At 39.0% G+C, this 27,820-nt stretch overlaps 1 pseudogene; it reads right to left on the bottom strand.

Annotated features, from left to right (window-relative positions):
- LOC110566344 (mitochondrial fission regulator 2-like) lies at window positions 1-27,820 on the bottom strand (annotated as a pseudogene).

A 27,820-nucleotide genomic window follows, 5' to 3' on the forward strand; every position in this document is an offset into this window, starting at 1 on the left:
TCACAATGATGGTGCTTGTTTCATGCTACATCCATTACTCAAATCAATAAAGCCCTCTCTTGTGTCCTGCATTGCCACAATCACAGCAATCTGAGAGCGAAGAAAAGCTAGCTCATCTTCAAGGGCAGCTATCTTTGTAATTGCAGCTTCATCCACTGGTAGATCACTGTTCACTGGTTTGTTCTGTCTTACAGCAGGTTATGAACGATCCCAAATTCGTTTTGAAGGATAAAAAGAACAATTTCCCTTTCCTCCTCCTTTTTCCATATACTATCTTGAAATCTGAGACAGCTGGCTTCTTGATCACTTGCCACATAATAAACAAAAGATAGAACCCCAGGTTCATAATCCTCACACTCCGTAGAGTTCAAGTTCAGGAGCAACTCAATATTAGGTCTTCGACAAGATTCCAAAAAAGCATTCTCCCAATAATACGAATGGTACTCTGAGCTGACCCATAGTCTCTATTTTGCCAAATCAGCATATCCTGGTCTATGGGAACACCAAAATATGCCAATATGTTTCTTAATATATTCGGAATGAAAGACATTGCAAATTCAAGGAAACATTGTTCTTTGGTACCTTCCCACTGCACTGCTTGCTGCCAGGGCCCTGGGAACTTCACCGACAAGCACCCAGGGCTCCTCTGCAATGGCTTACCGCTTCTGCCTGCACAGCAAAATAACTTATCTTTATGAAACTTAACAGCAGCCACAACTAATTCATGTTACTAGCACATTCAAATACATATACGGGATTCAAACATAACTTTAAGGTTGTAACCCCTTTTTTTTGCATCCAGCTTTGACTTTACATCTTGAGTTTTTATCAAAATATGAAATTGGAAATGTTTCCAGCTAGTACAGCTGGCCAGGTCCCATGTCAGCCTGGTGACAGTATAGGGTGACAATCAAAATGACTGACTCACCAATATAGACCTCGTGTCCCATGAAACAGCAGGGGCTATTGATTTATGAAATGTTCAGATTATGAATATTTGCAGATACAAGTTGGCTATGCAGTTCTAAATTACTAGGACCAATGGTGACAAGAGCAGTAATATTTGCTAAACCACATATGCTTGTAGCTGTGGACTAAGTGTCTATGTAGGCCACCTTGCTTCAGACTTCTAAGAAGTCTGCCAAGCAGGAAGGAACTGACATCAAAACACAGCTCAGAGTTATATGAGGGAACCTCAGCTGGGCAGGGATGGGGATGTAGTTGGAGGAAGGTTGCATGGATCAGCCTAGACTATGAGTATGTCTGTGATAGCACTTTCCTGATTGCTAATTAATATACGGTAGGCAATAGTGCATCACTAAATAGGTGAGCCTGGGATGTATAAAAAGAAAAGCTAGCTAAGGTAAGCCAGGAAACATTGTTCCTCTATGGTTTCTGATTTGAATCCTGCATCCAGATTTCTACCTGAAGTTCCTGCCTTGACCTCCCTCTAGGATGGATTATGACTAAGATAAAAAGAGCCCTTTCTTCTCTAACTTGTTTTTGGTCAGTGTTTTATCAGAATTGGAAGACAAGGCAGAACAACAACAACAACAAAAAAGATGAAGTAGCTTTTGTCAAACAATAAAACCTGAATTTAAACTGCTGTCTTTATGACACAAAGCTCTCTAGCCCCAAACCAGGACATGGGGTTTGGCCTTCCCAAACATGGAGATTATTAGAAATCTTCATGTAAGACACCCAGAGCCTTTGGTCATCCTTGCGCAGTTCCAGATCTAAGCACCAAGAAGCCCAGTTTAAAAGATTCATTAAACTTTCTCACTTACCTTACAAAACCTACTCATCATAGCACTGTTTACATTTGACCTAGGGTTTAAGATAGAAGTTGGCATGCAATACTATCAGCTAAAGTTATTCTTATTCACCTTCTCAAGTCTGCTTCACTTGGATAAAATTGGGTTAACAGAGACAATGCTATCAACAACAGCCTTATTGAAAGTGCAACTAAGGGGCTGGAGAGGTGGCTCATAGGTTAAGGGCACTGGCTGCTCTTCCAAAGGTCTTGAGTTCAATCCCAGCAACCACATGGTCACTCACAACCATCTATGAGATCTGGTGTGCAGGCAGAACACTATATATATAATAAATAAATCAAAAAAAAAAAAAAAAGGAAAGGGCAAGTAACATAGTAAATATGGATGCCCTTACCCCCTGGGATGTTTAGTTGAACATATTGTGCTATATTCTTTATGAATGGCTTTGTTAGTTCAAGCATTTCTCTTTCATACTTATTGTGGGCTGGGGAAGACATAAAGGTGAGAAGACAGGGAGGGGGTTGTCCTTCTGCATTGACAATCTCCCTGGTGATCTTAATTTTTTTTGGGGGGAGGTGGATATTTTCACTACCATGTCTCAGATAAAATTAAGTCATTTGTCACAAATCACGTAGCAAGGCAGAATTAATAATAGGCTATGGTTTCAATCTAACATGTTCCCCACAGTCTGATGGGTTGAATGCCATTTTACAGGTTTACAGGAAGTGTTGCCTGGATAGCAAAAGTAGGTTACTAGTGGCCGGTCTTTGAAAGTTAATACCAGCTTCCTGGTTTGCAATCATGTAAACAACCTTTTGCCTCACTCTTCTCATAGACTGATAGACTTCTTGCCTACTGTCATGTTTTCCTGTCATGATGAACCAAAGTCCTTCTGAAAACACCAGCCAAAATAAGCTGTCCTCCCTGAAGTCCTTTCACAGCCAGTAAAGCAACTAATATAGTTTCTGTGTGATTGTGGATGAGATACTTAACATGCCCATAGTAGGTTAACTAACGGCCCCGAAAATATTTACACCACTGTCGACCTGCCCAACGGTCAGTGAGGCCAAGTCACTGTAGATGAAAGCATATGCCAAACACTTGTGAGGGTACCAGAGGACTTCAGGCATTTGGGCTCAAGAGTAGTAAAAACCAAGAACAATTTATTTGTATTATTAAAGTAAGTAAATCATGAAGTGACATTTTCAGTTTGTTTAAGTAAATTAAGCATAGTGAGAAAATACACCTGGTATTATTTTTTTTACTATGTTTGGTCATTTGAAAAGAACCAAAAATAATTTTTAGGCCTTTTTTGTCTTTACAGGGCATTTATTTTTAGTTTTATGTTATTTTATTTTTATCTTTTAAAATGATTTCATATTATGACAAGCCTAGGCTATGTGAGATAATGTGACACATAAAAAGTTTTAACTAGTGTTGCTTTTACACCATGTGAGTTTGACTTTGGATCTAATGAGATCAAATGCAGTCAAATAATCTTAGAAAGGCCTGAATGCTTATGCTAACCATTTCTGAGGAAATCTCTCTTTCTCGCCCTTTCTTTCTTCTTCTCTGTCTCTCTCTATGTTTGTGTGTTTCTCTCTGTCTCTGTCTCTCTCTTCCCACCTCTCTCTCTTTATGTGGTACATTTCCCTATCCATTCATTTGTTTACAGGACCTGAACTGATTCCACAATTTGACTCTAACTTGCTTATTGTATCGATAACAGGATTATGTCTACAGCAAACAGATATCGAATCATTTCATTATATACACAGGGATAATATAACTATCACATGGAAGTCCAATCTTTCAATAATTTAAGAAATAATCATAGTGGCTGTACTAATTAGCAGTGTTTCCCCCTGCGCTATGGCGAGCATTCAATTTTATAATGATTGGTTTTGTTATCAGATCAGATAGAATCTCAATGTAGCCTTGAATTCACTTCCCTGAACGTTAAAGATCTTGAAAATATTTTCAAGATATTTGTTGGCCATTTAAAAGAAATGTTTGTTCAATTCATTTAGCTATTCTTATTGTTAACACTTTTGGTACTTAATTTTTTCAGTTCTTTATGTTATGACTATTAATCTCATATTTAATAGAGCTGGGAAAGGATTTTGTTTGTTTTTCTCATTCCCTCACAGACTGTCTCTTCTCTGTGCCAATTGTTTTCCTTTGCTGTACAGAAGAATATGTTTTTATTATTTCTTTGAGGGTTTTGCTTGTTTGTTTCTTTAATTTGATACAATTCCATGTATCAAATTATTGCTCTGATTGCCTGAGCAATTAAATGCCTATCCAGAAAGTAAAAAAAAAAAAAAAGTTTTAACTAGAATGTCGAAAGAATTTCAACTTCAATATCTACATGGAGGTTCTTTTTGTTTGTTTTGTGTTTTTGAGACAAGGTCTCAGTATGTAACCTTGGCTGGCCTTTGAACTTGTTATGAAGAGCAGGCTGGCCTCGAACTCAAAAAAGACCTGCCTACTGGAAAGAAAATGGAGCCACAATGCCTAGGCCCACATGGAAGTTCTTAAATTTTCAACAATAACTTTTTACATAAACAATGAGATTACAAAATACATGGACACAGTAAACACTTGATATTACCTAACCATATACCAGATAAAAGAAAAGAAAACCACACATCTCTAATTAAGATAATGGTGAATGTAATGAAATATTAAGTAATGAAAGCTAGAGGCAATCATATTCAAACCATTTTATTAAAGCTAATGGAGGTAATATGAAAAGTGGAGTCTGCGTTATACTCCATGAGTGGTTTTGGGTGTCTTACATGGGACCAGATGTAACCAGAGAGAGACTTGTCTATTCTGTGTCAGTCTCTATTATGCTGAAGAATGATGGTATAGTTTAAACACAATGGAGTACACAGCACATGTACATTGTAAAATGTCCTATATTTTTGGTCATTTTGTGTTTTAGTATACATTTACTCTAACAGTGATGAGGAGAGCTGAGAGTTGTCAAAAATTTAGTAAGTGGAGATAACTCTGTCTCAGTTCAAAGTAGTCTACTTTGGAGTAAATAGTTCAAGTCCAAGTTCAAAGTTTTTAAGAATTAAGAGATCTCACTACTTTTTCTTACAGGATGGCAACAAGATGAAAGGAAAAGATTTGTGAGCAACTATGTGGTCATTGTCTTGTGGTTATAAAGGAGGAAACACGGTACTGGTTAACTCACTAAAGACCAGGCAGTTGGTTAGTCTCACAGGGACATTTGCCATTCAGTCCAGTCTCTCATGTCTTGATTGACTCTGACTGAAAACTCTGTTTCTGAGATCAAAGAACTATGCAGCCTCTTGGTCCCAGCTATGGCTTTGACAGCCCACCAGCACTCTTAAGATTTCAGGTCTCCAAGAAGGCATGTGTTATGGCATATGCCATCCAAAGTTCATGTTGAGACTTCATGGCACTGTGATGGCATTAGCCAGTGGGATTTTTTAAGAGGTGGCTAGCTCACACACAAATGATTCAATGCCAGTACATTAGAAGTAGGCTCTTAATAAAAGAGCTAGTTCAGATATCTTCTTACATGTGTACTTGTTTTCTGGAGCTGTGATGCCTTCTGCCACATTATAATACAAAAATGTCCTCAATTCATGTGGCTGTGGCTCTTAAATATTAAGTCTTCCCAGCTTCCAAAAACATGAACCAGACTATTGCTTAAAACTGGCTATTATATTCTCTTTTAGCAAGAAAAAGCACAGTAAGCAAGCCAATGCCCTGCTAGAATCCGACATTTTTCAAATCCCCTCCTGGACTTCAATGCTTGTTTCACTCTCCTTGTTTCATTATCTTGCCAACATTTACCTGTCCTAATTTTTTAATTTAATTTAATTTTATTATTACAGTTTATTTAATTTGTATCCTACCTGTAGCCCCCTCTTCCATCACCTGCCAATCTCACCCTCCCCCCGTCTTCTTCTCCTATGCCCTTCCCCCAGTCCAATGATAGGGAAGTTCCTCCTCCCCCTGCATATGACCCTAGCCTATCAGGTCACATCAGGACTAGCTTCATTGTCTACCTCTGTAGACTGGAAAGGCTGTTCCCCCTTCAAATGGAGGTGATCAAAGACCCAGCCCCTGTGTTCATGTCAGAGACAGTCCCTGCTCCCATTACTAGGGACCTACTTAGACACTGTCTTGCCATGGGCTACATCTGTGCAGGAGTTCTAGGTTATCTCCATGCATGGTCCTTCTTTGGAGTATCAGTCTCTGAAAAGACCCCTGTGCCCAGAATTTTTTGTTCTGATGCTCTCCTTGTGGAGCTCCTGACCCCTCCAGGTCTTTCTATCTCTCCCTTCTTTCATAAGATTCCCTGCACTCTGCCTGAAGTTTGGCTATGAGTCTCAGCCTCTGCTTTATTATCTTGCTGGGTAGAGTCTTTCAAAGGCTCTCTGTGGTAGGCTCCTTTCCTGTTCCCTCTTTTCTCTCTCTTCCGATGTCCATCCTGTTTGCCTTTCTGAATGAAGATTGAGCATTTTACCCAGGGTCCTCCTTCCTGATTAGCTTCTGTAAGTGTACAGATTTTAGTATGATTATCCTACATTATATGTCTAATATCCACTTATAAGTGAGTATATGCCATGTGTGTCTTTCTGCTTCTAGGATACCTCACTCAGGATGATCTTTTCTAGTTCCCGCCATTTACCTGCAAATTTCATGTTTTCCTTGTTTTCAATTGCTGATTAGTATTCCATTGTGTAAATGTACCACAATTTCTGTATTTATTCCTCAAGTGAGGGACATCTGGGTTGTTTCCAGCTTCTGTCTATTACATATAAAGCTGCTACAAACATGGCTGAGCAAATGTCCTTGTTGTATACTTGAGCATCTTTTGGATATATGCCCAGGCATGGTATAGCTGAATCTTGAGGTATCACTATTCCCAATTGTCTGAGAAAGTGCCAGATAGATTTCCAGACTGGTTGTACAAGTTTACATTCCCACCAGCAGTGGAGGAGAGTTGCCCTTTCTCCACAACCTCTCCAGCATGTGTTCTCACTTGAGTTTTTGATCTTAGTCATTCTGATGGGTGTAAGGTGAAATCTCAGGGTCGTTTTGATTTGCATTCCCCTGATGACTAAAGATGTTGAACATTTCTTTAAGTGTTTCTCTGCCATTCGATATTCCTCTATAGAGAATTCTCTGTTTAGTTCTGTATCCTGGTTTTTAATTGGATTACTTGATTTGTTGCTGTTTAACTCCTTAAGTTCTTTATATATTCTTGCATGGCATTCTTATGGTTTTTGTTTTTAAGGGTATTTATTTATCATACTTTATGTAGTTGTTTTAGAAGGCCACCTTGTAGGAAGAATATTCTGTCCACTGTTCCACTGGTAGTTCACTAGTTTGCATCTTTTTTATACAGACTCCCCCAGACCGTAATACACTGGCTATAAGTAACTGTATATGGAAAAAATATTTTGTAAATGAGATTACACTAAAAATGTGAAAATATGAAAATTATTTTGAGTGCCCCAGATGTGAACAGTAGAGGAAAAGACAACATCAAAGTATCAAAGTGATCATAGGTTGGAGGGTGTGAACTCAAGCTAAGTAACTCTGGGTACCATTGAACCTGGAAGTACCAAGTAATAAATTTGCTTATAAAAAATGCCATCCAATGATACTGATTGTTTTTTAACTTTTAAAGGCCAGAAATGTGAAAGGATATTTTTTTCTCATTTTACATTAACAAAATTCTCGTAATTTGTTGTAATAGCCATAGGACATGCATAGTCTCCATGTGTAACTTTCCTCTACAGGAAATAGCACAAATAATAAAGCCCATTTCACAGACTTGTTGTGAGTTAATTGGTATATGCAAAGGCCTTTCACATGGTGCCTTTCATGTTATAATCCCCCTTTAAGTATTATATTTTGTTGTCACAACTATTACTTTTATCATTACCAACATGTTCAGTATACGCCAGACTGTGTGCTTAGGTCTTTTGATACATTTCTTCATGTAAGTATCTGGGCCTAAAGCTCAAATTTTCTAGATGTTTTTACATTTAATTATTCCTATAATTATTACATAATTATCATAAGAGAATTCTGTTTACAATCTTCACAGCTTCTACAGGCTACATCCTGCTGTCTGTGTACCTGTTAACCCAGAACCTTGCAGAAGATACCTTCATTTGGAGGGCAGGTGTTCCTTATTCCTTGGTGAGGCAGTCCAGCCTCAGTGGAGCTCTGACTTTCCTGCTAGAAACAACAGAGTGGAATGCCACACTGTCCCCTCCTATAATGCAAACAGTATCTCCGTCTATTGGTAAACCCAAAAGGCAACATTACCTTTTTTATTTCTATCCTGGGCACCCTATGTATCTAAGAATTTCATAAATATTATTTGAATAACTGAATCCCTCAGGAAGGATGAAAAACAAAATGTCATTTCCTAAGAAGAGATGTTGAACCTCATAGAGGTTATGTATCTATCTCTCAAGACATCATCAGGAAAGAGATGACATACTCAAAGGAGTCAAAGGGAGTGCATGGAAGGAATACTTACAAAGAAAAGTTTGTTGGTTTGAGTAAAGAATGTGAAACTGCTGGTGGGAATGTAAACTTGTACAACCACTTTGGAAATCAATTTGGCGCTTTCTCAGACAATTAAGAATAGCGCTTCCTCAAGATCCAGCTATACCACTGCTAGGCATATATACAAATGACGCTCAAGTATACAACAAGGACATCTACTCAACCATATTTGTAGCGGCTTCATTTGTAATAGCCAGAAGCTAGAAACATCCCAGATGGTCCTCAGTTGAGGAATGGACACAAAAATTGTGGTACATTTACACAATGGAATACTACTCAGCAATAAAAAACAAGAAAATCATGAAATTTGCAGGTAAATGGTGGGAACTGGAAAAGATCCTGAGTGAGGTATCCCAGAAGCAGAAAGATACACAAGGTATATACTCACTTATAAGTGGATACTTAACATATAATATAGGATAAACATACTAAAATCTGTACACCTAAGGAAGGTAAACAGGAAGGAGGACTCTGGTTAAGATGCTCAATCCCCATTCAGAAAGGCAAAGAGGATGGACATCAGAGGAGGAAGAAAAGAGGGAACATGACAGGAGCCTACCACAGAGGGCCTCTGAAAGGCTCTACCCTGCAGGGTATAGAGGCAGATGTTGAGACTCATAGCCAAACTTTAAGTGCAGGAAATCTTATGAAAGTAGTGGGAGATAGTAAGACCTAGAGAGGACAGGAGCTCCACAAGGACAGAGACAGATCCTAAAAGTCTGAGCACAGGGGTCTTTTCTGAAACTGATACTCCAGCCAAGGACCACTCATGGAGATGGCCTGGAACCTCTGCACAGCGGTAGCTATGGAAGTTCAGTATCCAAGTGGCCTCCATAGTAATGGAGCCAGGGACTGTCTCTGACATGAACTCAGTGGCTGGCTCTTTGATCATCTTCCCCTGAGAGGGGAGCAGAGTTGCCAGGCCACAAAAGAAGACAATGCAGCCACTCCTGATGAGACCTGATAGACTAGGGTCAGAGGGAAGGAGGGAAGGACCTCCCTTTTCAGTGGACTGGGAGAGGGACACGGATGAGAAAGAAGGAGGGTGGGATTGAAGGGAAAGAAGGAGGGAGATACAGGGAGGATACAAAGTGAATAAACTATAATTAAGAAAAATAAAAATAATTATTAAAAAAATAAAATGAAATAAATCGAAGCTCACATAGATTATGGTTAAATAAAATTCACAAAGAACAAATAATGTGAAACCAGTAAAGGAATGGTAAAAATTCCTGGGAGTAGATAGTGGAACTGTCTGTTACCCATTACCTGAATGAGAAATGGGAAGGAGTAAATATGAGATCCATTGAAAGGGTGGGTAGCTGTGGAAGAGTACCTACAACAGGTGAAATGGCTTTTGGTAAAGGAATCTGGTAAATTTGGTAGAGGAAAGTGCTGGCCTGGTCCATGAGGGAGCCAGACACTCAAGATCCCAGCCTGTCATTACCATCTTCTGTCAGTATATCTTTCTGACTCTATTCAATTAAAAACAGTCTTAAGGAGCCCAGGTGATGGAGTCCACCCACATGGGTTAGCATATCAGACATACAATTGGGAAGCGGAGGGTGGAAAGTGAATCTGGAGGTCCATGGGACATGTGGAACACATTCAGCCTGAGGGATATCACCAAGGTCATATGGTCAGAAGGAAGAGCAGTAAGTTGGAAACTATGACTTTCCAGGAATCTGGGGTTGTTCTCTGAGACCTTGATCATCTCATCTAATCCTCCTAGATTAGTGGTGGATCTAGGAAGACACCAACTGCTTACTACCCGCTGTTTATTCTTAGAACATTTGCCCATTTTCTTTATTTCATTGTCAGTGGGTTTGAAAAGTAAAATCTCTCTAACATTGTTTAATTCTTTTAATTAATTTTTTTGTGCCACTTCATTTTTAATTATACTTCCCACAGGCCATAAATGAGTTAATATGGGAGATAAATGAATAAAGTCTCTGTAGTATTACTTCAGGCTATACTTATCCACTTATGTAAAATTAGAACCAAACTCTATAGAGTCTTCTGAAAGTTAGGGTTGACTATAAATTAGAATTAGAAATCATTCCTCACCCCTTTGGGAGATGGAATTTAATTGCCTGGAGAAAAGTTGGCAAGAGGCAGAAGGATCCTAACTGTTGGTCTCAGATATTACCAGCAATAGATCCTGGCTTGGCAGGGTTGGAAAGATTGGGGTCATTTGGCCTTATGGTCTTCAGGCAACCACTCCCCAGCATTTCCTATTTGTGAAACAGATCGGGAAGATTTGTTCATGGAGACTTGCTCTCTGGAGAAAACTATATCCAGCTGTTTTCTAGATCAAGCACCCCTTGGCTGTGTAGCCTTTTCTGAGTCATTTAATTACTCTGAGCCTCAGTTTACCTTCAGCAAAAAAGTGTGGAGCTGGTAAAATTAGCTTTTGAAGATGCTATAAGGACAAAATGGGGTGATTTTGGGAAGTCTTGATATTCTGCTTGGCAAAGTGTCATCACTTTATAAGTGATGTCAGAAGTAATGTACTAGAGAGATGGGCCTTAAAAAAATCTTCCTTTACCATCTTTTCCATTTCTGAGAACTCCAGGTAAAATGTGTTACATCTTGTTTCTTGATTCTGTATCCCAATTCCAGAGCAAATTCTAGCTCTCCTGCATGAATCGTTTTCTGATGTTTTTGCTTTCACTACTCTGTGTGCTTTTCTGCTGTGGTCATTCTTTTGCCCTTTCATAATTCATTTTCAATTGGGTCGGTTACACACAATGGAAATTGCATTGCTCATAGTTTCGGAGGGAGAAAAATCCAAGATAAAGGTACTAACAAATTTGGTGTCTGATAAGAACTTACTTTCTCTTTCCTAAATGAGCCTTCTTCTGAGTCTCTAAATGTCACAAAGGCCAAATGAGCTCCCTCAGATTTGTTTTTTATGAAGATAATTTATATAATTTGGACCCAATACTTCTAAAAGGTTCCACCTCTTTTTTTTTATTAAAATATACTTCAGTTGTCTCCATTCTCTTTTCTTTTTTCTTTCTTCAACTTCTCCCACATCTCCCATACTTCTCTTCTTTAAATTTATATATATAAATTATATATATATATAAATTTATATGCATATATATATGCATACATATTAAATGCTACCTTCTGAATCTATTCATTGTTGGTTGTATGTACATGATTTCAGGGATGACCACTGGGTATTAGATAATCAATTATGGTTCTTCTCTCTGGGGAAATAATAATTCTCCCTCTTTCAGCAATTCTTAGTTGCCTCTAGCTCTTTGAGTAGGGGTGGGGCCTGTGAGATTTTCCTCTTTCACATTAGCATGCCTGTTGGTATTCTTAGTTCAGGTCTTGTTTAGGCAAGGCCACACTTATTAATGTGATTTCAACATACAAAATTGGAAAGTCATAAAACCTAGCTTCTGTGTCCCCAGAAACCAAGGAGAAAAGATGATGTTTTTCATACAGTAGCCATGTAGTCCAACTTAGACCCTTACTGACCAAAAGGAAGTTTTACTGAAAACCACTGGGCCCAATACGAGTCAAACATGAGTCCTAGTTCGGCCACCTACTAGCTAGAGGACTGTATGGAAATCATGTAACACCATCCCGACTCTATATGTAAAATGGGAAAAAAATGATAGCAACCTGCCTCAAGTAGCTTTTTTGAGGACTGAAGAAGGCACCATTTGGAGATGTCCAAGCCAGGCTTGCTTGTGCTTTATCAACTTTTGGTTCTATTTAGGAGAGCAACCCAAAGGCACCAGGTAGTCTGGCTGTAAAGCCTCCCCCCCGTAGGAATTCATTTTTGTGTCAACTTGACTGGATTATAGGATGCCCAGCTTAAACTGCTGTCTCTCTGTGTCTGTCTGTCTCCCTTTTTCTCTCTTTCTCTCTGTCTCCCCCTTCTCTCTCTCTCTCTCATGTGTGTGTGTGTGTGTGTGTGTGTGTGTGTGTGTGTGTGTGTGTGTGTGAAGTATTGGGGAAGGAATAACATTTAATTCAGAAATTGTAGTGAAGTGGATTGTTCTTCCTCTGGGTAGGCTTTATCCAATCCGCTGTTACCTGGTCACATAAACTTACAAATTCACAATATAATTTTCCCATATCTTTTTTTAAAAAAACTGGTAGAAGGAGATAAGTAAAAGAACAACAATAATAATAAAATTAAATTTAGAAAAAGTAAAAAAATAAATTTATTCATAAGTTGGCCAAACCAGGGAAGGAAAGACTCATGAGGGTTTTTTTTTTTCTCAATCTTTTTCATAGTGGTGTTATAATTTTATAGGAAAGATGAAAGGAAAGTCAGGAAATGTGTTTACGTGAGTCTGACTGACATAAGCTGTCAGAACTGTGTGATGTATCGTCATGGAAGGCAAGATCTTCTTCTGGCACCAGGCTTCAGCATTTCTCTTTCCCCAGCATAAAATTCTTGTGGAAATTTTAATTCTTTAAGGGTGATCCAATACCTTGATAGTCTGAAGGTAAAAGAACAAAAAATTAAAAAAATAAAGAAGACAAAAAATCCAATAAAAATGGGCTAAAGAGATGGATAAAGAGTTCTCAGTCTAGATTTCTTATGTAAAATTATTTTACAATGGAATTCTGAAATTTCTCTATCCCATAGATACAAAGTCAAAGCAACATTCTCAAAGTTTCATTTTACAAGGTCAGTCAGTTTCTGGTACACTTAAACGTATCTTTGAAAAGGATAGAGTATTATTTTTAACAAATTGAGAAAAAAATACCTTACAATATATATATCCATATATTTATTACAAGAGGGAGTTGTAGTTTAGCATCCTTGTTCAAGTTTGTAACTCCCACATCATAATTTATCTCTACTTTTCTTCTTTTTTGATGATGATGATGATTTATTATAAATTATTTACCTTGTATCCCAGCTGTAGCCCCCTCCCTCATCTCCTCTCCTTTCTTCCCTCCCCTATGTCCCTCCCCTAGTCCACTGATAGGGGAGGTCCACCTCCCTTACTATCTGACCCTATCCTATCACATCTCATCAGGACTGTCTGGATCTTCTTTCTCTGTGGCCTAGTAAGGCTGCCTTGCCAGGGGGAGGTGATCAAAGAACAGGCAATGGAGTTCATGCCAGAGACTGTCACTGCTCCCCTTACTAAGGAACACCAATGGAAACTGAGCTTCCCATGAGCTACTTCTGAGCAAGAGGTCTAGTTCCTCAACTTGCATGGTCCTTAGCATCAGTCTCTGCAGCTCCCCCCCCCTACGCCTTGGCCCAGGGATTTTGGCTCTATTGGTCTCCTTGTGGAGCTCCTGTCTCCTTCAGGTATTACTATCTTCCTCCTTCTTCCATAAGATTCCCTGCACTCTGCCCAAAGTCTGACTATGAGTCTCAGCATCTGCTTCTACACCCTGCTGGGTAGAGTCTTTCAGAGGCTCTCTGTGGAAGGCTCCTGTCCTGTTCCCTGTCTTCTCCTACTTCTGATGTCTATCCTGTTTGCCCTTCTGAATGAGGATTAAGCATTTTCCCTAGGGTCCTCCTTGTTGTTTAGCTTTATTTATTTATTTATTTATTTATTTATTTATCTATCTATTTATTTATTTATTATTTTTTATTTATTTGTTATTTTTTATTTATTATTTTTTAGGGGTTTTTTGTTGTTGTTTAGCTTCTTTAGGGCTATAGATTTTGGTATGTTTATCCTATATTATATGACTAATGTGCATTTATAAGTGAGTATATACCATGTGTGTCTTTCTGCTTCTGGGTTACCTCACTAAGGATGATCTTTCTTAGTTCTATCCAATTGCCTGAAATTTTCATGTTTTCCTTATTTTTAATAGCTGAGTAGTATTCCATTATGTACGGAGGTAAACAAAGTATTCTTAACAGAAGAATATTGAATGGCAGAGAAACACTTAAGGAAATGCTCAATGTTTTTAGTTATCCAGGAACTTCAAATCAAAATGACCCTGAGATTCCACCTTACACCTATCAGAATAGCTAAGATCAAAAGCTCAAGGGATGACACATGCTGAAGAGGTTATCCAGAAAGGGGAACCCTTCTCCATTGCTGGTGGGAATGTAAATTTGTACAACCACTTTGGAAATCAATCTGGCATTTTCTGAGAAAATTAGGAATAGTACAACCCCAAGATCCAGCTATACCACTCTTGGGCATATATCTGAAAGAGGCTCAAACATACAACAAGGGCATTTGCTCAACTATGTTCTTAGCAGCTTTATTCTTAATAGCCAGAATCTGAAACAACCTAGATGTCCCTCAACTGAAGAATGGATAATGAGATTGTGGTACATCTACTTTTCTTCTAATATCTACTGTTGCCTCCCTATAGTTCATTCCCTATGAAAAATAAAAACCTATTAAAAACTTTCTTAAAAATATAAATGAGCCTGAGTGCTGAGCAGAAATTCCAGACAGAGGGAGAGAGAACATTTTTCTAGCCTGGGTAATTCATGTTTGCTTCTTGTTCTCAGTCTTTTCCATAGCCTAGATAGCCCCATGGGGCCTAGCCTTTCCCCACTTCCATTGTCTCTTCCTCTTCTCCTTTTCTTTCACTATGACCCACCCTAATTCAGGCTATCAGTATCTCTTTGCTTGTAAGCTGCAGTACTCTTCTCATTTTGCCATGGTCCCTGGAGTCCTTTCACAGCTCAGTGACCAGGCTGAGCTTTGTAAAACATAAATATGAGCATTTAAACTTTAAATCCTTCAATTGCTTCCTTTTTAACTAAAACAGAATCCAAGCTCTTTGTTATGCAAAGCCCTTTGTGACTTGATCTCTAACTGCCCTATTTTCCTAAGCCATCCATCTTCTACTAGCACAGCGTTGCTAAAAAGTTTCAGGAGCAAAAGATAGTTTAATAGGCTTGGACAGCCAATGAAACCTTTATTTAGTGAACATCTCTTGGGTCCGCTCTATGTGTTATTGTGGGATCCCAAACATGAAGGACCTCTTCCCTCAAGGATTTCCCAGTCTAGAAGCAGCTGGTTATTGTGATGAGGATGAAAAGAATGTATCTAACTGAAAAGGTGGTAGATATTGGGCATCACCTTGGACAGCTCCTATGTACTATGTAGACTAAAATTCCCGTTTGTAGCATCATTCCATTTTTTTTTTTTAGCATTTTTACATTTGTAGCATCTTTACACTTTTTTGATAATTTAAAAGAAATTTTAACTAGGCCACAGAGGAGGACTTTTCAGCCAGGCTTGAAGATACCTGATAAGCTAGGGTCAGATGAAAAAGGAGGAGGTTCTTCCCTAGCAGTGGACTTGGAAAGGGGTAGGGAGGAGATGAAGGAGGGAGGGTGGGATTGGGAGGGAATGAGGGAGCAGGATACAGCTGGGATACAAAGTGAATAACTTATGATTAATATTAAACAAATAAAAATTTAATTTAAAAAAGATATTTTAATTTAAATAAATTTTATTTTCAATATTAAATTAAATCTACTTTGAACTGATGGTACAAAAAGTATATCTATTGGAATTCTCTGGAAGCCATTCACTTTTACATTCTGTTTCCTATGGAAAGAATATTGTTGTTTTTCTAGAATTGGTAAAAACTATGTAATGCTAAGTTAATTTATCACCAACCCTTTTATTCAATTTTCTTTCTCAAGGTCAGACCAGCTCACTGATACTTATTTGTTATGGCCTTTTTTTCTTTTCTTTCTTTCTTTCTTTCTTTCTTTCTTTCTTTCTTTCTTTCTTTCTTTCTTTCTTTCTTTCTGTTTCTTTCTTTCTTTGTGTGTGTGTTTGCAAGGAAGTATACACAACAATAGCTTTAAAATACCTACCCTTTTTCAGGTATTTACTGAAACTGATCTAGTAATTCATTATTTTAAGATCATCTTTTATTGCTCTGTACCAATGATTCTGTTATAGTAGTGAGGGGGATGGTGACTCAGCATGACAAAGATAACAACTCTTGTGGTCATTTTACGTTAAAGGCACACACCACTTTCCACTAGTATCCAGTCCAATGGACTAACCTAATTTTATTCTTTCATTTAGCTCTCTTATTTTACTATTAAATTTTTTCCAGCAGTACTTCTAGTCATTCAAGCCACCAACTTCACCTGTGTGTATAGATGTGTGCCACATGGTTGCATTGTCAGCAGAGGCCAGAAAATGGCTTCAGATCCCCTGGAACTGGAGTTACAGATGATTGTGAGCTTCCAGGTGGGTACTTGGAACCAAACCAGGGTACTGTGCAAAAACAATGAATGGTCTTAACTACCTATTCATCACTCTAGCCCCTTCTGTGTTACTTCTTGCTCATCATTTTTTAAATTTTGTTAATTTTTTAACTTTTATTAATTACATTTTATTCACTTTCTATCCCCCTATAAGCCCCTCCTTCCTCCCCTCCCAATCCCACCTTCCCTCCCTCTTCTTCACACATGCACTTCTCAAGTCCACTGATAGGGGAGATCCTCCTCTCCTTTCTTCTGATCTTAGTCTATCAGATCTAATCAGCAGTGGCTGCATTGTCATCTTCTGTGGCCTGGTAAGGCTGCTCCCCCCTCAGGGGGAGGTGATCAAAGAACAGGCCTATCAGATTATGTCAGAGGCAGTCCCTTTTCCCATTACTATGTAACCCACTTGGACATTAAACTGCCATGGGCTACATCTGTGCAGGGGTTCTAGGTTATTTCCATGCTGGTACTTGGTTGGAGTATGAGTCTCTGGGAAGACCCCTGTGTTCAAATTTTCTGGTTCTGTTGCTCTCCTTGTGAAGTTCCTGTCCTCTCCAGATCTTACTATTTCCCACTTCTTTCATAAGATTCCATGTACTCTGCCCAACAGTTGGCCATAAGTCTCAGCATCTGCTTTGATAGTCTGCAGGGCAGAGCCTTTCAGAGGCCCTCTGTGGCAGGTTCCTAACTTGTTCCTTGTTTTCTTCTTCTTCTGGTGTCCATCCTCTTTGCCTTTCAGGATAGGGATTGAGCATTTTAGTCAGGGTCGTCTCTCTTGATTAGTTTCTTTAGGTGTACAGATTTTAGTAGGTTTATCCGATATTATATGTCTATATGAGTGAGTATATGCTGTGTGTGTCTTTCTGCTTCTGGGACAGCTCACTCAGGATGATCCTTTCCAGATCCCACCATTTACCTGCAAATTTCATGATTTCCTTATTTTTCATTGCTGAGTAATATTCCATTCTGTAGATGTACCACAATTTCTGCATCCATTCTTGAGTTGAGGGGCATCTGGGCTGTTTCCAGCTTCTGGCTATTACATATAAAGCTGCTACAAACATGGTTGAGCAAATGTACTTATTGTGTACTTGACTCTCCTTTGGCTATATGCCTAGGAGTGGTATAGCTGGGTCTTGAGGTATCACTATTCCTAATTGTCTGAGAAAGTCCCAGATTGATTTCCAAAGTGGTTGTACAAGTTTACATTCCCACCAGCAGTGGAGGAGGGTTCCCCTTTCTCCACAAACTCTCCAGCATGTGTTGTCACTTGAGTTTTTCATCTTGGCCACTCTGATGGGTGTAAGGTGAAATCTCAGGGTCATTTTGATTTGCTTTTCCTAATGGCTAATGACGTTGAACATTCCTTTAAGTGTTTCTCTGCCATTCGACATTCCTCTACAGAGATTTCTTTGTTTAGCTCTGTTCCCCATTTTATAATTGGATTACTTGCTTTGCTGCTTTTCAGCTTCTTTCGTTCTTTATATATACTGGATATTAGCCCTCTGTCAGATAAAGGGTTGGTGAAGATTCTTTCCCAATCTGTAGGCAGTCGTTTTGTTTTGATGACTATGTCCTTTGCTTTACAGAATCTTTTCAGCTTCATGAGGTCCCATTTATTGATTGTTGCTCTTAGAGCCTGTGCTGTTGGTGTTCTGTTCAGGAAGTTGTCTCCTGTTCCAATGAGTTCTAGGGTCTTCTCCACTTTTTCTTCTAACCGATTTAATGTGTCTGGTTTTATGTTGAGGTCTTTGATCCACTTGGACTTTAATTTTGTGCAGGGTAAAAAGTATGGATCTATTTGCATTTTTCTACATATAGACATCCAGTTAGACCAGCATCATTTGTTGAAGATGCTATCTTTTTCCATTGTATGGTTTTGGCATCTTTGTCAAAGATCAGGTGTCCATAAGTTTGTAGGTTTATTTCTGGGTCTTCTGTTCGGTTCCATTGTGTTGCGACCCGCGTAATCATCTCGCCAGCAAGAACGCATGCGGACAACAGGATCCTTCTGCAGCAAGCTTTATTACAGTCAAGCGATGAAAGGAGGAAGACCCCGAGCCCCAAAGTGGTGCTGTTTATATAAGCCCTACTCTCACCAGAGTGGTGTGAGATGATGTATCATTCCCTGATTGGCTGCTCACCCATCACCCCATATGACGCCCCGGGCTGGGCTCGTGACTTGGCGCGCTATTGCCGAACGGTCATGTGCTCTAGGACTTGTTTACCAGTTTTGAGGGCGGAAGCCAGCGCCATGGCGACCAAACCCCGGCTCTCCACACCATTGATCCACCATTCTGTTTCTATGCCAGTACCATGCAGTTTTTATAACTGTTTTTCTATAGTACAGCTTAAGATCAGGGATAGAGATACCTCCAGAAGATCTTTTGTTGTGGAGGATTGTTTTAGCAGTTCTGGGTTTCTTGTTATTCCATATGAAATTGAGAATTTTTCTTTCCAGGTCTGTAAAGAATTGTGTTGGTAATTTGATGGGAATTGCATTGACTCTGTAGATTGCTTTTGGTAAGATGGCCATTTTTACTATGTTAATCCTTCCAAGCCATGAGCATGGGAGATCTTCCCATCTTCTGATATCTTCTTCTAATTCTTTCTTCAGAGACTGAAATGTTTTTCATACAAGTCTTTGACTTGCTTGGTTAGGGTTACACCAAGGTACTTTATGTCATTTGTGGCTATTGTGAAGGGTATTGTTTCCCTCATTTCTTTCTCAGCCCATTTGTCTTTTGTATACAGGAGGGCTACTGATTTTTTTGAGTTAATTTTGTATTCGGCCACTTTGCTGAAGGTGTTTATCAGCTGTAGCAGTTCCCTGGTAGAATTTTGGTGGTTACTCAGGCATACTATCATATCATCTACAAATAGTGGTAATTTGACTTCTTCCTTTCCAATTTGTATCCCTTTGATCTTCTTCACCTGTCTTATTGCTCTAGCAAGTCTTGCTCATCATTTTATGGATGTGGATCAAAGGCTCTTGTGGTTCACAGGAATTGATATGAGGTATCATAGTCGTCACAGGTATACGTGAAGTTAAGACACTCAAGAATATTTTATACAGATGGCAGAGAATACAGAGAAGAAATGTATACATTCTTTGCCCTCATGATCTCTTCATGTAGTTCAGGCTCTAGCACTGCCTCTAATTTGCTCTATCACATGAAACTAATTGGTACTATTCAGAAACCTCCATACTGGTGCCCCTATGCCTTCTTAAGATTTTGCTGTAAAGGTATAGTATGCCAGTTTTGGATTGGATAATCCATATAAAATAGAATGATTGTTTTGCTTGAGATCATAGAACTACGTATTTGGTATCAGGAGAAATAGCTTTCACTCTCAGCTGAATCTGGCTGGTAAGTCCATGTTCATATTCAGTTAAGTTATCAAACTTGATTCAAATTTTAGCCACATTTCTTTCTAATCCTGGAGTTTGTGGTGGGGAAAAACAACTTGCTGAGCCTCTATTAGCTTCAGTTTTCTCATCATATTTTAGACTTGGCTAAACAACATTTTTATGGATGATATACTTAAGAGGATATTACGTTTAAAATATCTGAAAATTTTTCTTGACAAACTTTCATGTGTTAATGATGACTGAATGTTCTAGTGGGGTAAACAGAGGCATGAAAGCATTTAACTTTATAAACTTCATCTCCAGGACTTTTCTAACAATCTAATAAATGGGGAGATGATGAGATTTTTGTGGTATATTAAAGGACACTTTAACAAGTTACCATTTGGTATAAAGCCCTCTCAGCACATATTCCTATCACCTTCTTCAGTATCACAAGACAAAATTAAAAGCTGTCCATGACTGTGATAGTTATGTTGTGTTGAAAGAACAATAGATGTGGGTAAGTTTTATGCCAAGGTGGACCAACATGGGTATGTAAGTATAGATAATTCTGGTTCTTGAGATACATTTTTGATGACTAATTAGCTAAGTTCTCATGATACATATATAGTGAGTTTAGAATAAATATACATAATGAAAAATTAAAACAATAGTTGGATCCTCAAAGCAAATAAATAGTACAATATCTGAGTAATTAAAACTGATACCTCTGGACTTTGATGAAATTGGCAGTTCACACCACTGTGTCTAATAGAATGCTCTACCTGAGGACTGGCTGAGCTTGTGTGGAGGTTCACCTAGTCATCAGGCAGGCCATGTTAAACTAAGAAAACACATAGCCTCTCTGTATAATTGAGTTGGCCAGTGACAAAAACTGTGAGTATTTGGGTCAGGTCATTGCCTCTGAATGGTAGAAGCCAGAGTGTTACAAGGGCTAGTACAAACCATCATTAAAGAAAAATGTCAGTACCTAATGTGATATGCTAAAATCCAGCTATGCATTGTACTATTCAAAAATTGCCTTTGAAATAAAGATTGTATAATTCATCACATTTTGGCTTTAGTCAAACAAAAAACAAATTACTTAAAACCCTTAAGGTTATATTTGATTTTGTTAATACATATTTATATGTATTAACAAGAGATATGCTTACTGGGTTTGGTTCAAGGACTAACGCTCCACCCGAGTTTCTCTTTGTCTCTTTTATAGTTTCAGTTGACAGTACATTTTATATATGCCCACAAACCAAACCACGGATTATACCATTCTTTTAAGATCACTTTTGTTCTGATGGTGGTGGCACATACCTTTAATTGCAGCACTTGGGATGCAGAAGCAGGAAGATCTCTGTGCGTGCACAGCCAGCCTAGCATACAGAGTGAGTATCAAGACATAGAAATCCTGTCTTGAAAATTCTTTTTTTGCCTTTTGTTAGTTTAATGGCAAATTTTTTTTTTTGCCATTTACCTGGGGAAGTGATCAAAGAGCAGGCAATCAAGTTCATGTCAGAGACAGTCCCTGTTCCTGTTACTAGGAAACCCACATGGAGACTGAGCTGCCTATGGGCTACATATGAGCAGGGAGTCTAGGTCTTTTCCATACATGGTCCTTGGTTGGTGCATCACTCTCTGCAGGACCCCTGTGGTTTAGAACTTTTGTCTTGTTTGTTCTCCTTGTGGAGTTCCTGGCACCTCCAAGTCCTTCTATTCCTTCCCTGCCCCCATCATATCCAGGTAGTCCTGATGGGACCTGATAGGCTGGAGTCAGATAGTAAGGGAAGCAGATTCCCCCCTTCAGTGAGGAGGGGAAGAGAAAATGGGGGTAGAGCCAGGAGGAGGTGAGGGTTGGGGCTACTTTCAGGATATACAGTGAATAAATTGTAAAAACAAAAAAAGGTTAAGTTGGGTGGGTAGAGAGATTGAGATAGATATAGAAAAATTTATGGAGGATGGATATAGTTAAAATACATTATATGAAAGAATTAAGAAAATATTATTTAAATTAGAAAAGGCAATATGAGACTGCTAATGCCTGTGCTAATTTTTTTGTTGCTAATCTCTACTTTGTAACTAAATGTCATTATATATTAAAAAAAGATATTTACCTGACTGCTTTGTGCATACCTGCTTTGGGAAAGTCAAATACTATAGGACTGGAAGGTGATAATGTCCGTTCAAGAGGAAAAAAAAAAAAACATATGAGAAATAAAATGGAGAAGTTATAAGAATTAGTAAAAATCTCAAGACTTTTCACCAACACACGTGTATGCACACACACACACACACACACACACAGTAACTTTAATTATTATAACAAAGGAACTTAATTATCTACCTTCCTCATTTTTAAAGAGTATAAACTGTTGACTAAGGAAGAATGTGATGTTTTTTTTTTAACCTTCGAGTTGTGTGGTTGAAGGAACTAACATATGTTTCACCCTCTGTCTTCAATGGGCTGACATTTTATATTATGCTGATTATTTGTTGTTTTTCCCAAAAGTTTTAGAGCTTTTCTTGCTATTCATTTCCAAACAGCTCATGAACTCACCACACACAATTCTTGCTGAGTTTTCCAGTAAAACTGCACAGTAGATGGAGACCTGTGTGGTGGATCTTCTCAGAGTTGTAAAAGGTCTCTAGCAGTCTCTAGTAAGTGCTCTTTTCTTTTCTCTGCCTTTCCAATGACAACTATTCATTAAAAACCTACTTTGTGAGTGTATACCATGTACATCTTTCTGGGTCTGGATGACCTCACTCTGGATGATCTTTTCTAGTTCCCACCATTTGCCTGCAAATTTCATGATTTCCTTGTTTTTAATTGTTAAGTAGTATTCCATTGTGTAGATGTACCACAATTTCTGTATCCATTCCTCCGTTGATGGACATCTGGGTTGTTGTAATAGCCAGCTTCTGGCTATTACAAATAAAGCTGCTACAAACATGGTTGAGCAAATGTCCTTATTGCTTACTTGAGCATATTTTGGATGTATGCCTAGAAGTGTATTTTATAATAAAGGATAAACAGACTACTAGGCACAGACCCAAAGAATATAAGTAACAAGGAAAATTCAAGGGAAGATGTGTAAATCTCACTTGGAAAGGGGAAATATAATAGATAGAGGTAGTGGTTGAAAAGAGGGAACATGGTAAGCAAGGGGCCGCAAAGAGTTAAGAGGGTGGAGAACAGACCTGGGGAGAGCAAGGGTGGAAAGTCAGAAGGACAATAGAAAAAAAGAGAAACTGCCGGTGGGGATATCTCTGTGACAAGCTGAAGACCTATGTCAGGGTAGGTTGCTGGGAGTATATGAGAGGGACTCAAGGAGAGACTCCTAGTAGCAGAGGCCATAGAGACTGAAGAGGACACTAACTAGACAAGTCTCCTAACAGAGGGAGGGGAACGCCAATCCACCCACAAAAACCTCGACCCAAAATTTACCCTACCTATAAGATGTGCAGGGATAAAGCTAGAAGAGATAGAGCAGAGCTTGAGGGAATGCCCAACCAATGGCTGGCCCAACCAAAGACCCACCCTATCAGAGAGAGCCAACCGGTGACACTATGAACTATGCTCTGCTAATGCCTGCAGGCAGGGGCCTGAGAGTTGTCATCTGAGAGGCTCTTTCCAGCAGTGCCTTAAAAACGGATGCCGAAAATCACAGCTAAATATTGGATGATGAGTGGGGAGTCTTGTGGAAAAGTGGGAGGAAAGAGGAAAGGACTTGGAGGTGACAGGAGCTCCACAAGAAGACCAAGAGAGCCAACTAACCAGGGGCCCAAAGGGGCTTGCTGAGACCAAAGCATCAACCAATGGTCATGCAAGAACTGGACCTAGGGCCCCCTCCAAAGATGTAGCAGCTTAGGCTTCATGTGGGTCCTTTAGTAAGGGACGTGGGGACTCATTGAACACAGACTCACTTGCTAGCTTTTTGATCACTTTCTCCTGGTGGGACTGCCTTGCCAGGCCTCAGGCTCAGTCCTAATTCAACTTGATGTACTAGGCTGGATGGGAAAGGGTCCCCTTTTCTAAGGAAAAGAAGAGGGGAAAGGATAAAGGAGGGTGAGTGGGACTGTGAGGGAAGAAGGGATGGGGCTACAACAAGGATGTAAAGTGAGTTCTTTTAAAAGTATGTGTAGTCTTTCATTTACAGTTCCTACTTTGCTTTCTGTGCTCAGGTCAAACCCAGGTCCTTATGCTTGTTAAGCAAGTGTTCTGCCACTGAGCTGCAGCTGATAGTGTACTTAGTGGCTTGCCTCCCATTCCCACCAGACCCTGCATGCAGGGTCCTAATCCCCAAGGCAACTAGGAATATTTTAATATATTTCTTTCATACATTCTTCAGGTCAGATCTAATCAGTTATTTGTTTCACCAAGCGAAGACCTTGCTGCTTCTCCACTTTTCTATCTAGTCTTATTTACTTTGGCATTATAATGAAACTGAGTTTTCTTTAACACTACTTTGATTATGGCTCCATTCACTGGCAATATATATCCACTGCAGCAAATTCAGACAGTACAGATAAGCAAAATGAACAAAATAAAGAATCATCTGTAATCTCACTTTCCAGAGACAATGCCTGCTATCACTTCCACTGCCTTCTGACATTGATTCATAATACAAAAGCTATTTCTGAAGTAGAAATATACTGCCAGCTTGTGGAAGGCTGTGCAAAGAATATTTAAAACTAACCAAGTATATTGAAGCTGGGTGAAGTAGTTGGAGGAGGAGAAAAAAAAAAACAACACACAGTTGACTCACAATTTTGAGTGGGAAACAAGCACACTCTGTCTAAAGACTCTACATTTTACCTTCTCATTTATTCCATCATCCCAACCGCAAAACCTCCATCTATGAGAGATCATGCATGAAAAAGTACAAACGGAAAAAATCTGCTTTATTTGTAATATCTTTTTTGGCAAGGCATTTTAAGAGGCTTCTTTTTAAATGTATTTTTTTAAAGTATTCTCTAAGAATTTCATACATGGCATGTTTTGGTCAAATCAAACAAGTCCTTCCTTACCAAATCCTTCTAGATGCCACACCACATCTCCCTCCCAATGCCATTAATGCTTTTTTTTTTTTTATTAACCGTGACTCTAATCAGTTCTGACTGTGATGTACCTGGATATAAGGACCACTCGAGTAGGGACAACATACCAGCAATCACATCTGTAAAGCAAACCGACACTCCTTCCCCCAATTAGCCATCAACTTCCAGCAACTCCTCAGTCTGGGGGAGAGACCAAGGCCCTCCCTCATTCTGTGTTGAAATTCTGGCTTCTTTGAGTTAAACTTTGCAGTGGGCCTTGAACATGCTAATTGCATTTTTTTTTTTTTTAGAAACTATTGTTTTGTAGTCCTCTAAGTGAGAGATACATGTTTTCTTCCCAGGTAAAATTAAAGATGTGTGGTCATCCTTAACAATAATATAATCACTATGTAGAAGTATTTTTAGAAAATTGATGAACCTTGATAGTCTTCTTACCTATAAGAACAACAAAACCTTTCCTGCAATATTGCCCTAGTTTTCCAAGTTTCCATTTCTCCCAATGCCTTTAGGACCATCACCACCACTAACATTTCTAACTCCAATGTCCTTCTTTTTCCTCCCTACATATAATTATTGACAAATAATAACACTTTCCATGTCCAACATTTTGCCTTGCTTTCCACCTTCCTTAAACTGTTCAGCCTCATTGTCTCATTCTACCTGTTTAACACTGCTTTCCCAAAGCCAAAACCCAACAGTAATCCAAGCATGAATCCTTCACACGTCTAGCTATCCAGAGTGATTTTAATTACATTTTTGGTCCTGTTCATATTCTTGTTTAAATTAATGATATTGTTTTGAGTGGGAGTGTTTAATATTTTCATGTTAGGATATTTGACATAAAATCTCGGAATCAAATAGAAAGTTTTAATCATAAGATATAGTTTTAAAATACTGTGATAAGTGGTGGTATTTTTATGTACAACATAATTAAAGATTTGTTTTGAAATATTTGGAAATGCTTATGAAGCAAAACTCCAGCTTCTCATTGGAGTAGATAAAATGTGGACCAATTAAATAAAAGATGAACTGGGCATTGTAGCATATACCCAAAATGCCAATACTCCAGACTGCTGAGTATATCACAAGTTCCAGGTCAGGCTAGACTACCTAGTTAAGATTCTATCTCAAGAGGAAGATGATGCAGTCAATCCTGATGAGATCTGAGAGACTAGGGTCAGATAGAAGGGGAGGAGGTCCTCCTCTATCAATGGACTAGGGAAAAGGCATAGGGAAAGAAGAAGGGGGTAAGGGGGGACTGGGAGGAAACGGGGGGGCTACATCTTGGATACAAAGTGAATAAATTGTAATTAATAATGATTATAAATAAATAAATAAAATAAGTAAACCTGAAAAAATAAAATTAAAAAAAGCAAAGATGAGTGTTGGGAACCAGATTTGAGGATGTGTATAAGGAAAGCAAGTCTAAGAGCTGTGAGATGAGCAAATAGTAATGAGTTCTCCCCTTATTAAGGTCAAGTCATTGTGGGTAAAACATGGAGTTTGGAAGAGAGAAAACCAAGAGCCATGGCTTGCCCCAGACCCAGTGTTATGTATTTGGTGAACATTATTGTTAGTATTTATTTTAAAATGATGTTACACACACAACAGGTATTATATGAAAGAGATTTATTGGATGGAAGTGAAGAAAGAGAGAGAGAGAGAAAATGAAAGAGTGATGGCAGTGGGAATGGCACCCTAACAGAGAGAAGGGAGAGATCAGGAGATGAGGAGAGATCAAGAGCAAGAGAGTAAAGGGGAGGGAGTGGCTGACAGGTCACTATGTACCTGGTCCAGATGATGCCTAAAGGTTCCTAAAGGAAAGCCAGTTGAATTGCCTGCACAAAATAATATTCCTCCCTTTTTGTTTAATTAAAAAATGAGGAGCTTGGGCTGCTTCTCATGTAAGGTAAGTTAAAGTATATAAAGGTAGTTTCGTTGAAAACAGCTCTTGGTCGCCATGCAAGCGGATAAGACTGAGAGGAAAAAGCAAGGTCTCCAAAATGTCTAGATTACATGGTGGTGAGGAGAAAAGGAAGCCCCTGCCCTGAAAATTTCAGGGTAGAGGGTGGAGTTGCTAGCATTAACTAGCACCAGATAGGGACTGAGGAATGCTGAGAGAACCTGGAGCCGTTGGTTTGGGGCCTAAAGCACACCATTTTAGCCTTTTTTTTCGAGTTGTTTGAATCTATTATCAGGCTGAAATGAAATTAGCCAAAGACACTGGGCCATATTACAAAGAATATGCTTCTCAGTCTAATTTTGAGAAAAGCAGGTAACAATCTGGCTGTGCACATCAAAGCCCTTCTTGATGAATGAAACAAGGAGTGGTATTCTTGGAGGAGGGAAGCTGACACCAGAAAGAACCAGTTTGGCATCAGAATGGCTCACCTTTCCTACCCACTTCCCACTATTGAGATGTTTATTGAAATGTACATATTATGAGTAACAAATGATCTTGCAGTGGCCCAAGTAGGATCTTTGGTCATGCCCAAAAGGACCAATCATCCCCCTGGTGGTAAGAGGGAGCCAAGTGAGAAGAGGACCTTCCACACCAAGGCATAGTAAGTCATGTGAAGTGAGTCTGGGAAGCTCCCAGTATTATGAAGACTGTTGGAAGCCTGGTATTGTCTGGCACTCAGGTGCCTCTGAAGACAGACTTCTCTTTTCTGCAATTAATCTTTTAACTCTCACCATCCACTGACTGACCTCAGTCACATGGTCAAACATGAGTGAGCGGTGAATGTCGTCTGCTGCATCCCACTGCTGTGAAAGTCTTGAGGAGAGACGGGGCTTGGCAGAACTGACTTTTCTCTCTTCACCCATGGGAATCGTGTCTTCCACCAT

This window comes from Meriones unguiculatus, chromosome X (assembly GCF_030254825.1).
Source record: "Meriones unguiculatus strain TT.TT164.6M chromosome X, Bangor_MerUng_6.1, whole genome shotgun sequence".
Lineage (NCBI taxonomy): Eukaryota > Metazoa > Chordata > Mammalia > Rodentia > Muridae > Meriones > Meriones unguiculatus.